The sequence below is a fragment of the Zootoca vivipara genome, chromosome 10 (genome assembly GCF_965207765.1).
Source record: "Zootoca vivipara chromosome 10, rZooViv2.hap1.1, whole genome shotgun sequence".
Lineage (NCBI taxonomy): Eukaryota > Metazoa > Chordata > Lepidosauria > Squamata > Lacertidae > Zootoca > Zootoca vivipara.
Genome location: NC_142593.1, coordinates 11796588 through 11810080, shown reverse-complemented (window position 1 = coordinate 11810080; position 13493 = coordinate 11796588). Strand labels below are relative to the sequence as shown.

General features: G+C 44.9%; 1 long non-coding RNA gene across 1 annotated transcript; it reads left to right on the top strand.

Annotated features, from left to right (window-relative positions):
* Positions 1–3474: 3474 nt before the first annotated feature.
* Positions 3475–3884, top strand: LOC148684370 (uncharacterized). Its single transcript, XR_015946073.1, has 2 exons — positions 3475–3513; positions 3601–3884. It is a non-coding gene; the product is annotated as an uncharacterized LOC148684370 (long non-coding RNA).
* The last annotated feature ends 9609 nt before the right edge of the window (positions 3885–13493 follow it).

Here is a 13493-nt window from a genome sequence, read left to right as displayed (position 1 = left end):
AAGAACTAGGGCAGTCCAGACTGAAATGGAGAGACAGTCAACAGACTCGCCCAGGTGAAGCTTTCACAACACTGCTTTTAATCAAAGCCTAATTGCTGCTCATTAAGTGAATCCAAAAGCACTGGCTGATGTAATATGCTAGCAGACTTGAGAACAGAAACCTTCTGCGATCACAGCAGATCCAGAATGAGAAGGACATGGGCATATTTCCCTGTGTTTCTCAGAGCCATGCTTGACACGGGCCCTCCAGATGTAGCTGGATTACAACTCCCATGACCATTGGCTCTGGTGATAGGGCTGACATATGTCCAGGAATTCCTGGACGTGTCCTCTTTGGGGGGGTCCTGACACGGGTGGCGCTGTTGTCTAAACCACTGAGCCTCTTGGGCTTGCCAATCGGAAAGGTTGGCAGTTCGAATTCGTGCGATGGGGTGAGCTCCCGTTGCTCTGTTCCAGCTCCTGCCAATCTAGGTACCGCTGCAGTGGGAAGGTCAACAGCATTTCCCTGTGCTCTGGTTTCCGTCACAGTGTTCCTTTGCACCTGGAGTGGTTTAGTCCTGCTGGCCAGATGACCCGGAAAGCTGTCTGTTGACAAATGCCAGCTCCCTCGGCCTGAAGCAAGATGAGCGCCACAACCCCATAGTCGCCTTTGACTGGATTTAACAGCCCAGGGGTCCTTTACCTTTACCTTTTTTTAGTACTTGGGCATCTTTAGCCTAGTTCTCATTTGTCACTCATTTGGAGGGGCGTTACTTGAGTACTGAGGGGTGTGGTCCTGCCCCTAGTATCAGGCATGCTGCCTGGCCATATCTGCCCTGTTTGTGTCGCTGTCTGCAAGGAAAAAGACTTTCCTCGTTTTAGTGTAATGTTAGTATTATTTCAATTTATTACCTGCCGTTCGCTGTAAGGTCCCAGTGTATTTAAGAGTTTATTATGCCACTATTCACCAGTAGGCCCCAGAGGTGTTTACATTGGCAAAAAGAATTAAACAGTACAATAGAATTCAAATCAAATATAATTAAAACAATTCCTTGACTCCAACACAAAGAAGAATATTTTAAACGGCACCACTGAGTTGTTAATCAATTCTGCACAAATCCGGCCGTAAAAAGCTAACAGTTTGTTTCCTCAGCTGAAAGAGGTTTGCCTTAACCTCTTTTCTAAAAGCGCATAATGAAGAGGTCAGATGTACCTCAGTAGAATGGGAGGGACTATGAAGCCCTTCCCTAGGTCCCCATGCTATATATTGATTATACTTGTCATCCACCTGCATCAGATACCATGTCAAACCATCCATTGACATCAAAAAATTATTGACAATGGCAGCAAATCACTTTACTCTTACTATGAGTCTTCTTCTGGTAGGTCCGAACAAGAGATGTCAGAAGGTATCCCATTTGGTTCTGCTTCCTATTCATTGCATGTGGCACTGTTTCCTTTCCACTGTGATTCATTTCCCACCCCCCAAAAAACCATCGTTTGGCATGCTGCCTGCGGTGGTGACACAAAAACAGAGATGATGGGCTAATGCTGCCAATTTCTTCAAAAGTCCAAAATAAAACAAGCAGCACGCAAAGGCACCAAATTCAATCAAGTTTCAATCAAGTATTATTAATCCAAAGAGAAAACAATAAGAGAACCATATACAAGTGCTGACACAAGAGCCAAAATCAAACGTTAAACAGATAGCATGTACAAATTAAAGGCAAACCAGTCTTTATAGTCTTTGAGGCTATCTAGCGGTCAGCAAGTGGCAGCAGGTCGAACGAGGTGTCAATGGTAGTAGACAGGCTGCCGGCGTTTTTTTGCCTGTTTCGCCCATATGACGGGCTTCTTCAGTAGTTCTCCTTGTACTTTTATGTTTAGTACATTCACTGGTGGTATAAACCAGGTCTTATTAGTATTCGAATTAAGACACTAATATACATATAAACAGAACAAATATCAGAAACAGTACTTACAATTTGTATGAAACCACTTATCTTGGCTTAGGCCACAATGCTCAGGTGTTTTTTCAAAAGGTTCTCTCATTTACATATCCACTGGTAATACAAATCAAATTCTAATTATTGTTTGAAATAATACAGTAATACAATTTCTAAAATACATGTACACATAAAGAGATACTTACATTTCTTGTATTCAGAGTATTTTTGGTTTGAGCATGTATTGACTAAGCAAATATCCTGTGTTTGGAGCACACTTACATACAAAAAGTTGGTTCACAGGTGATAATAATTAAAGATGACAATTGGGAGGGGGCAGAAGAATGTGAGTACTGATAACACTTACAGTATCTCTATGATTACTGTATGTTATACTGCTGGTGTGTTCGTTTAAATGAATACAGAAAGGTCAAGATCTGAGTTTAAACCGTCCGGTTGTAATGTCTTAAACATAAAAATCAATTTAGTTTCTTGTTGTCTCAATATTTTTAGGATATCCTGCTTGTGGTATTTCTTGGGTGTGTACTGCCATAAGCCAAAAAACATTAAATCGGAGTCACTGTGTTTCATTTGTAAAAAATGAGGTGTAAGAGGGGCTTCCATCACTTTATTGCGGATGCGTGATCTGTGTTCTCCTATACGTACCTTTAGTGCCCGCGTGGTGCTGCCTACATACAGTTTGTTGCAAGGGCACCGTATGCAATAAACTACGTTCTTGGAGTTGCATGTGGTCATGGAGTTGATTTTAAAAGTGAACTGCATATGTTCACTTTTTATTTCTTTTACTTGTAAACAAGTAAAAGAAATAAAAAGTGAACATATGCAGTTCACTTTTAAAATCAACTCCATGACCACATGCAACTTCAAGAACGTAGTTTATTGCATACGGTGCCCTTGCAACAAACTGTATGTAGGCAGCACCACGCGGGCACTAAAGGTACGTATAGGAGAACACAGATCACGCATCCGCAATAAAGTGATGGAAGCCCCTCTTACACCTCATTTTTTACAAATGAAACACAGTGACTCCGATTTAATGTTTTTTGGCTTATGGCAGTACACACCCAAGAAATACCACAAGCAGGATATCCTAAAAATATTGAGACAACAAGAAACTAAATTGATTTTTATGTTTAAGACATTACAACCGGACGGTTTAAACTCAGATCTTGACCTTTCTGTATTCATTTAAACGAACACACCAGCAGTATAACATACAGTAATCATAGAGATACTGTAAGTGTTATCAGTACTCACATTCTTCTGCCCCCTCCCAATTGTCATCTTTAATTATTATCACCTGTGAACCAACTTTTTGTATGTAAGTGTGCTCCAAACACAGGATATTTGCTTAGTCAATACATGCTCAAACCAAAAATACTCTGAATACAAGAAATGTAAGTATCTCTTTATGTGTACATGTATTTTAGAAATTGTATTACTGTATTATTTCAAACAATAATTAGAATTTGATTTGTATTACCAGTGGATATGTAAATGAGAGAACCTTTTGAAAAAACACCTGAGCATTGTGGCCTAAGCCAAGATAAGTGGTTTCATACAAATTGTAAGTACTGTTTCTGATATTTGTTCTGTTTATATGTATATTAGTGTCTTAATTCGAATACTAATAAGACCTGGTTTATACCACCAGTGAATGTACTAAACATAAAAGTACAAGGAGAACTACTGAAGAAGCCCGTCATATGGGCGAAACAGGCAAAAAAACGCCGGCAGCCTGTCTACTACCATTGACACCTCGTTCGACCTGCTGCCACTTGCTGACCGCTAGATAGCCTCAAAGACTATAAAGACTGGTTTGCCTTTAATTTGTACATGCTATCTGTTTAACGTTTGATTTTGGCTCTTGTGTCAGCACTTGTATATGGTTCTCTTATTGTTTTCTCTTTGGATTAATAATACTTGATTGAAACTTGATTGAATTTGGTGCCTTTGCGTGCTGCTTGTTTTATTTTGGCCTGCGGTGGTGAAGCTACATAACCTACATAATCCATTGTGATAAATTACATTGGCGTTGCTTGATTCCAATGGAAAGGGTGGTGTCATTAATTGTGTGGCATTTGCGGACCGAAAACAACAAGAAGTGTGAGCGCCGCTTGCATTCAGTGGATTGGTTTCCATTTCAGACATAGGACAAATATGTGGCCGTTTCTGCTGTTGTTTCCATTTTTATTGCAGTTATCCTACACCCCTATTTGGGAGCCTTGATTGGATAAAAAACAGCAAAGGACCCCTGGGTCAAAGGCAACTATGGGATTGTAGTGCTCATCTCTCTTTCAGGCCAAGGTAGCTGGCGCTTATCGACAGACAGCTTTCTGGGTCATGTGGCCAGCATGACTAAACCACTTCTGGTGCAATGGAACACCGTGATGGAAACCAGAATGCATGGAAATGCCATTGACCTTTCAACCGCAGCAGTACCTATTTATCTACTTGCACTGGCATGCTTTCGAATGGCTAGGTTGGCAGGAGCTGGGACAGAGCAACGGGAACTCACCCCATCACACGGATTCAAACTGCCGACCCTCTGATCAGCAAGCCCAAGAGGCTCAGTGGTTTAGACCACAGCGCCACCCGCATCCCATGACTGGATAACAGCCCACCAATGGAAGAGTGAGATGATAGCCTCAGGTGGACAGTGGTGGAAGCCCACTAGCTGTTCTCCCCTATCACCACACTTCTTTGGGTGGGGGGGGACAAACCCTTCTTTTGGGGGACAAAGCTTTGTGTGCCATGCAGTCCATTCTAGGTCTAGGTCTGAAAAGGCTGGAGACTTCTGCTTTAAACCACAGGTCTACATATAGCACAAAATACAGAACCATCCACATGGCTTTTACTAAGGCTGCGATACGTCCGGGTTTTCCGATTTTCAATAATTAGACAAAAATGTCTGGGGAAACTTGGATGTGGGGCAAGGGGTGGTAATATTTTTGGGGGAAGCATTAAAAAATACAAAAAAGGCAGGGAAAATGAGCGAGGTCCCAACTAAAGAAGAATGGCAACTTAAATGATGGAATATGCGGAGTTTGCAGACCTGGCATAGAGAATTAGAAAACAAGAAGAACATACGTTTAAAGAAGATTGGAAAATGTTTATTGAATATATGGGGGAAAATTGTGTACACTTGAAAACACTGGCAGCATTAAGATAAATTCAACAGTATAAGTAAGTTTTGATGGAAGCAATAATGGAATACTGAATGGTATGGTTTATGAAACATAGCAGGGATTTATGGTATGCAAAATGAACCATGGAAAGAAGGGAAGTCATTGATATTTTAAGGTTGTTTAAATGAATATTCTAAAATGTAAAACAGAAAATATAATAAAAATTATAGAAAAAAAATACAATGAAGACCAAAAACCTAGATTTGGGGGGGGGGAGATGTTCTCCAAAAAAGCTCAACAACTTAGAGCAAAAACAAACCAAACAACCAAAACTCAACATCTTAGTCCGGGTTTTCACTTGGGGGAATACGGCAACCCTACTTTTACAGAATGTCACACTCAATCGAAAGCTACAAACAGAGAGCTGGCATGAAAGATGCCGAGAGACGCTTAACTTCAAACGTTTGTGCTGGTGCCAATGAAAACAGCACTGTGTGTGCCAGAATGCATGCATTGCACCAGTGTTTATTCAGTGATTTTTTATAAAAATAAAACATAAAAAATAATAAAAAAGTTGGGCCAGAGCCAGCCCTGAAAGAAACAGGCTAAATACCATGAATATTAGTAGTGCTGCCCGCATTTCCATCAAAACAGAATTATGTTTAAAATGGGTTTTAAAGGGTACAAAGGATTTTGAATGGGCTGTACTTAACACTTGTCTTAACTCCCACAGTTGATTCTTGGGTGTGAACTGAGAAAGGAGTGTCAGGTGTAATTTTGAAGACAACACAAAGGGTAGGTAAAACAGAGAGCAGCTGGGCATGTTGGGTGTGGGTGTTCTTCAGTCAAAAGAAGATTATTGGGAATGATCAGGCCAAACATAGTACCTGCCAGGGTTTCAGACAACCTTACAGAATCATTGAACCCCTTATATTTCAACACCAAACCACCAATCATTTCCCAGTCATTAGGAAACGTTGTAAGGTAATGGTACGCTTGGCCAATAAAGACACAAAACTAATTAAAACTAATTATTAGTCTTTGAGAGCAGTGTGAAGCTAGAAGCAGCTGTACAGGGAGCAGCCAGTGAAGAGAATACATTAATATCCATTCATGACTCAGCCTTCCTTCTTAAATTCTGAGCACTTTCATGACACCTTTGCCATCAAGTCAATGACAGTAAAAGATGCAATAAAGGGAGAAGCAAGAATTCCCGAACATTTGCGCTTTTTGTACATTTAGTGTGTGAGTCAAATAAAAGACCCACCAAAATAAATACTCTTTCTTGTAACTTGAAGCCATTGCCTGGCTAGCTGCTCCAGCACCCGGAGTAATGGGAGGCGAAGCAACCGCCCAGAGGAGTGCCACGGTGATCAGGCAGCGTTTGGGGCTGCATGGGGCCTCAAGCCACCACGGCACTCCCAGGAGAGACGCGTGGCTTGGGCATGCTGCAGGCCAGGCCCCATGGCAAGTGCCACCCCCCTCCGTGGTGTGCCATTTTGTCACCCCCTCAGGGATGACACCTGGGGCGGATCTCACCCCCCGCTCCCCCTTCCTACACCCCTGCTTGAGTCCTACCCTCCAGAGCAGGAGAAAACAAGCATTATTGTTTGTGTTTGTTTGTGGTGCAAGAGGTAACCATATTTTATTTTATTTGGTCACACCATGTTAAGAGTCAGATATACTGCCAGGAGGGGATGCGGGTGACGTTGTGGTCTAAACCCCTGAGTCTCTTGGGGTTGCCGATCAGAAGGTCGGCGGTTCATATCCCCACAACAGGGTGAGCTCCCGTTGCTCTGTCCCAGCTCCTGCCAACCTAGCAGTTTGAAAGCACACCAGTGTAAGTAGATAAATAGGTATCGCTGCGGCAGGAAGGTAAAAGGCGCTTCCGTGCACTCTGGTTTCCGTCACAGTGTCCTATTGTGCCAGAAGCTATTGTTATGACCATCATGAGACGTCTGCCAGCTTCCAAACACAGATACCAGCAGCCTTCAAGCAAGCAAACTTGCCTTATTATCGCTCCCTAGCATCCCACTGCCAGAGGATTGCCTCCTTCCATTCACCACTTTGCCTCCTCCAAGTGGAAGAAACCAGGTGTGTTCTGCTGGAAACAGGAAAGGGCTTTCCCCTTGGCCTGCCTTTATACCCACTCAGTTGCCAAGTGCTTTTGTGACATCACAAGAGACCCACAGCCAATGGCAACAGCTGGGGAGGCATCATCTTCATTGCTTTGAGCCTCACAATGGCGGGTGGACCTTTCAGTGATTGTGTGCTTGTTTATTCGGGATGCAGGTGGCAATGTGGTCTAAACCACTGAGCCTCTTGGGCTTGCTGATCAGAAGGTTGGCAGTTCAAATCCCCACAACAGGGTGAGCTCCCGTTGCTCTGTCCCAGCTCCTGCCAACCTAGCAGTTTAAAAGCACATCAGTGCAAGTAGATAAATAGGTACTGCTGTGGCAGGAATGTAAATGGCACATCCGTGTGCTCTGGTTTCTGTCACGGTCCTGGCACCCTCCATTTTCCGATGCATGCGGAGGGGAGGGCGGCTTAAAGAGCCAAGCCAGACGTGGAGCCAGAGCTTCTCCCAGCTGTTAGATTTATTTAAAACCCAGAAAAGCTGCTTTCTCCTCCGCGCACCTCCGCGCTCCATTGCAGAGCAGGGACATCCGGCCCCTGCAGCTCCCTCCCTCCTTCCCCAGCGACTCGTCTCTGCAGCCGCGGCTCCGCCCGCCTTCCCGGAGACACTGAGAGAATCGCTCAAGGTCATTCCGGCAGACCGTCCTCTTCCTCTCCCCTCGGCGGTGGAGGAACATACCCGACCCACGCATGGGCTCCTCGGGGCAGGATCTGTCGGCGTCTCCTGCCGCCGCAGCGCCGCCCAGGCCAGATTCACCAGGCGCCGCTCCTCCTTCTCCTTGCTGGCCACCTGGCGGGCTGGACGTGCCCGGGGGCGACGGGGAGCCGCCGCTGCTCTGGCTGCTGTCCTGCTCCCAGCCGTCCCAAAACTAGGCAAGTGTTTCTTACAGTCATAATTATATAGTCAATATAGGGCGGCACAGAGTTGGTGTGCCTCGTGATTTTTTTCATGGAACAAGTGTGCCATGGCCCAAAAAAGGTTGAGAAACACTGAGCTAGAGCGCTTGTTGTGGCTGTAGTGGCCAATACAGAAGAGACATGTTTTCTTGCAGCTGGGGCAGATGAAGGAGTCCAGTTGTGCTGCAGCAGCAGGGCTAATATCTGCTCTCAACATGTTGCATGGGAACTCTCAGAATAAGAAAAATGCTCAAGACTCAATAGCAAAAATTAAAAGATACCACAGCTTTTTGTTGGAACTGGGGCCAAACAGGAAAAGATGTTGAAGATCAAAGAACACACATTTGTACAACTTGATGAAGGCAGATGATCTGTGATGTTGGAAAATTATGAAGCTTTCATCCACTTTGTGGATGGTGTTTCTGGCATCCGATATATAGGAAATTCCAGTGCGGGCTTGTTAGCATTCCAAAGGAATTCACAAAACCCTCTGGAAATCAACCAATTCCAAACATCATTATAGATTGTACAGAAATAATGAAGAGATCTGTCAAAATAGCAGAGGGTATGCTTATTATTGCGACTTATCATTTGCCGTTGCATTTACAATACAAGCAAATGAAAAGTCCCAGATTTGACATGATGTTTGGCGGATTTCACATCTGCATGGCATATCTCAAAGCTGTGCTTTTTGGAGAAATCTAGAGGCAGGAGTTGAAGTGCTTGCTGAAAGATCACTGAAGGGCTCAGTACAAGTGCCCACTTCAGGAGATGTAGCTGCAGCTATAGAAAATCTGTCCCAGTTGTGACATCCTTTCAGAAATAGTCGAGGAGCTTTGCTGTTTTGTGACACGCCTTCAGAATTAAAGCTCTGACTGATGAAACGAAACAGTGCATATGTGAAATTCTAAGTAAAACTGAGTCAGGGGTGGAGAAACTCCCCTATGAGAAAAGGTTACAGTATTGGGGGTTTCTTATTTTAAAGAAAAGATGAGTAACAGGCAACATGAGAGAAGTGAATAAAATTTTGCAGGGTGCAGAGAAAGGCTATAGAGAAATGTTTTGCTCCCTCTCTTGTAACATTGGAACACGCTGGCATCCGATACAGCAGAATGTTGGACGGCTTGGGACAGACAAAAGGAAGTATTCAATGCAGTGCGCAGTTCAAAGATGGAAGCTGCTCTCACAACAGGCCACCAACTTTGATGGCTTCAAAAGAGGATTAGACAAATTCATGGAGGATAGCAACGGCAACTAGCCACAATGGCTTTGCACTGCCTCCACAGTTTGAGGCAATAAAGCTTCTGAATACTAGTCACTGGAAACCACAGTGTCACGGTCTGGTCGGCGGGAGGTAGCAGGCCCGCCTGAGGGCGTCAGGACTGGGGGCAAGATGGTGGTGTGGAAGCAGGAACGGGGTCTGGATGGTGCAGGGCTGAGGGTCCAGCAGCAGGCAGTCGCAGGGTCAAGGAACCGAAGGTTGGGAAGCAGGGCGACATGGAGGTGAGGGCCCGAGGGTCAAGGAGCAAGGTGGAGGCGAAGGACTGGGAGTCGAGGAGCAAGGAATCAGCAAGGCAAAGGTCCAAGGGTCGAGGAGCAAGGCAAAGGTCCAAGGAGCAAGGTCAAGGAACAGGAGGCCAGATGCAACAAGGCAGGGATCGTGTTGTTGTGGCAAAGAGCTGAAGGGAAATGCTGAGGTTTTATCCCTCCCAGCTCTTGCCACCAGGTGCAGTGAGTTATCAAGTGGCCTCACCTGAGTGGCCACTCCTTGCTTCTCCAGCACAAGCTGAGGCAGGCCCCAGTCCTGCAAAGCACTACAGGTCCCAGAGCCTGACTCCTGCCCATACTCCTGACACACAGGAAAAGAGAGTGCTGTTGTTCTCAAGTCCTGTACCTGCACAATCAATAATAAATAATACATTTTTTATTTATACCCCGCCCTTCCCGGCCAAGACCAGGCTCAGGGCGGCTAACACTGAATATAAATACAGTAAAAACATTTTTTTTTAAAAAAAAACAAAAACAGGTGATTAAAATATAAGTTAGAATACAGTTTAAAATGCAGCTAAAAATGCAATCTTAAAATTACACACCTGGACAAAATCATAGCTGATGTCAGGGACCGTGCTGCAGAGGGCAGCACTGAGGAGGAATGGTGGGAGCCTCCCCCCCCCCCTGCTCCTGATCCAGATCCTGAAACTTCCCAGGAGCAGGAGGACAGTATAGATTAGGAACAGTGGTTTGCAGAGGGACATTGTTCAGGGGGCAGAAGCTGGGAAATACTGGATGGGGAACAGCTAGAAGAAGAAACACTGGGGGAGAGAGGGTTAACAGGTTCACAGTCTCTGGACAGCATCCCTCCGCTTTCCCCAAGGTCAAGAAGAGCTCAGAAAGAGGCAGAACAGAAAGCACACAAAGCACAGAGAGTACAAAATCAGATTACAAGACTAGGAATGACATGGATTAATAGGAACATAAGGGGGTGGGATTCTTAATTGGGAGCACCGCCATTACTAGGAGATGTGTTCTTTGTTCTCTCGCTCTGATTATTAAAGTTTCTAACTGGTAAGAAGGCTCCTTTTCCTTTGATCTGCTTATCTACTGCCACCGGGGGGGGGGAGGGGAGACGATTCCCTGAAGCCCGACAGCTGATCATGAAACAAAAGTTGACAGCAAGGTGTGCCATACACTATTGAGATAATTTAGAGCTAGCATTTACAGATGGCTCAAGTCACAGAAGAATATGAAACTACCCATCCAGCAACAACAAAAACCCAGAGCTACCATATTATCTGATACAAATGGCGGTCAGGGCCGGTGCTAGGGTTTTTTGCGCCCTAGGTGAGATCACCTTCTGGTGCCCCCCCCCCAATTAATAAAAAAATAAAATAAAAAATAAAAAATAAAGTAGAAAAAATAAAAATAGAAAATAGAAAAAAGAAAAAGTAGAAAAAAAGAAAAAAGAAAAAGTAGAAAAAATAAAAATAAAATAAAAAACAGCTGAGAGGCGCAGCGAGATGGCCCCAGGCTCGCGCTCCCTGCGGAGCTTTGCAGGGGGAGCACGAGCTTGGGGCCGCCTCCACAGCGCCTGTCAGCTGTTGAGCAGCTTCAGGCCGCTCTCTGGAGGCACACACGCACCTCAGGATAGCAGCCTGAAGCCGCTCAACAGTGACAGGCACAGTGGAGGCGGCTCCAGGCAGCACCGGCGGGCGGCGGGCAGGCTGGCCAGCGCCCCCCCCATTTTGGCGCCCTAGGCAGCTGCCTAGTTTGCCTTAATGGACGCGCCGGCCCTGATGGCGGTGATTGGTGGAAGAGAGGACTATTAAGTCTTTCCTGTCCTTTCCTCCAAAATCTGGTGAGTGGTTCAATTTTAGGAGTGAAAGCAAAGTCCACCTGTCAAACACTGGTTTTATATTAACCTGTAAGCATTAGCAATTTCTCTGCTGATTGATTCATGTTCTTCCTTCTAAGAACAGCAAAACTCTAAGACTGAAAAAGAATGTGGTGAACCACATAAGAAGTTTTAAAAACTCATGTAGGCAGTTCCTCATAATGAGTCATGCACGCTGCTAATATGCAAGTAACATACCTAATTAAGTTCATTACTTAATACATTCATAACTGTTTTACAAGGCGTACTGCTTGCACACTGGGAAGTCCTATCACGCTGTTAAGTACATAGACCATGATGAGTTATATGGCTGTCACACAGCACGCCTCTTGACTAAAAGGTAAATTTCATGAGAAAAAGTAACATTGTTCAGATTCAGGAGTTTGGTAGAACTAGCAGGAGGTGCCCATATGATGGGCATGGCCCTGACTTCAGCATCGCCCTGCCCCACCCCAGTGCTATCCAAAGTCTAGCCCCAGTCTTAAATACACATCATTCCATGACAGCCATGGGCTGATTCAAACCGTCATCAAGAAGATATAATCATCTTATGGGTCAGTAGCACTTCAGCGCTGGGTGGCACTGTGGTCTAAACCACTGAGCCTCTTGGGCTTGCTGAACAGAAGGTCGGCGGTTCGAATCTGCATGACAGGGTGAGCTCCTGTTGCTCTGTTCCAGCTTCTGCCAACGTAGCAGTTTGAAAGCACGCCAGCGCAAGTAGATAAATAAGTACTGCTGTGGCGGGAAGGTAGACGGCATTTCTGTGTGCTCTGGTTTCTGTCATGGTGTTCCGTTGCACCAGAAGTGGCTTAGTCACGCTGGTCACATGACCCGGAAAGCTGGACAAACACTGGCTCCCTCAGCCTGAAAGCGAGATGAGAGCCATAACCCCATAGTCGCCTTTGACTGGACTTAACCATCCAGGGGGTCTACCACTTCAGCAGGAAATTTGTTTTCAATCTTATCCGGCTGCTAATTTCGATTTCCAAGCCTTCTGTGGTGGTGAATCTAGACATGCAACACTGTATGCTTTTGATTTATCACAGGTAAAACGATCACACTGCAAACATTTTCAGCCTATAAGCGTTTGAATTGCCTCAAATTGTGACCCTGTCTTCCTTCTGTCATCACGTACCAGAATAATGAACTTACAGACTCCTGTAAAGAGGAGTAGGTGAGATATTTTCTGTGCTTGCAGGCAAGCCATCTATTAAGGTCTTGGCACAAACCTCATTTCATGGACATTATATATCATACCTTGGTTTAACTACGCCTCGGTTTGAGTACTTTCAGTTTAAGTACTCCGCGGACCTGTCTGGAACGGATTAATCCACTTTCCATTACTTTCAATGGGAAAGTTCGCTTCAGGTTAAGTACGCTTCAGGTTAAGTACCGTACGGACTTCCAGAACCAATTACACTCATACCTCGAGTTAAGTACGCTTCAGGTTGAGTACTCCGCGAACCCGTCTGGAACGGGTTAATCCACTTTCCATTACATTCAATGGGAAAGTTCGCTTCAGGTTAAGTACGCTTCAGGTTAAGTACAGACTTCCGGAACCAATTGTGTTTGTAAACCGAGGTACTACTGTATATATATCTGTGAAAATACGTCACCCGCTCCCAGATAATCCAACAACATGATTTTGCCAACTTCAAGGATGCAGTGGTGAGTACATGAGGCCACGTACGTCCAAACTTCCAGAATTTTTATTTAGCAGGATTTGAATGCCACTTAATTATCAAAGCCTCCTAGCAGCTTGCATAGTTCCTGGTTCCACAGAGACCCTGTAATGAGGGGGAGCTCATATTTGCTCCTTTCACTGACGTGGATGAAAGATGGTCCCCTTTCGGTCCCCCTGCCCAACACAATGGCTAAGGAGTTAAGTGCCAGAGAGAGGCAGAAACCCATGTAGGCAGGGGTGCCTGTTTCTATGTCCCCAGAGTGCCAGAAAAATGACAGTGCTTGGAATGCAAGCAAGAAAAGGGAAAGCCT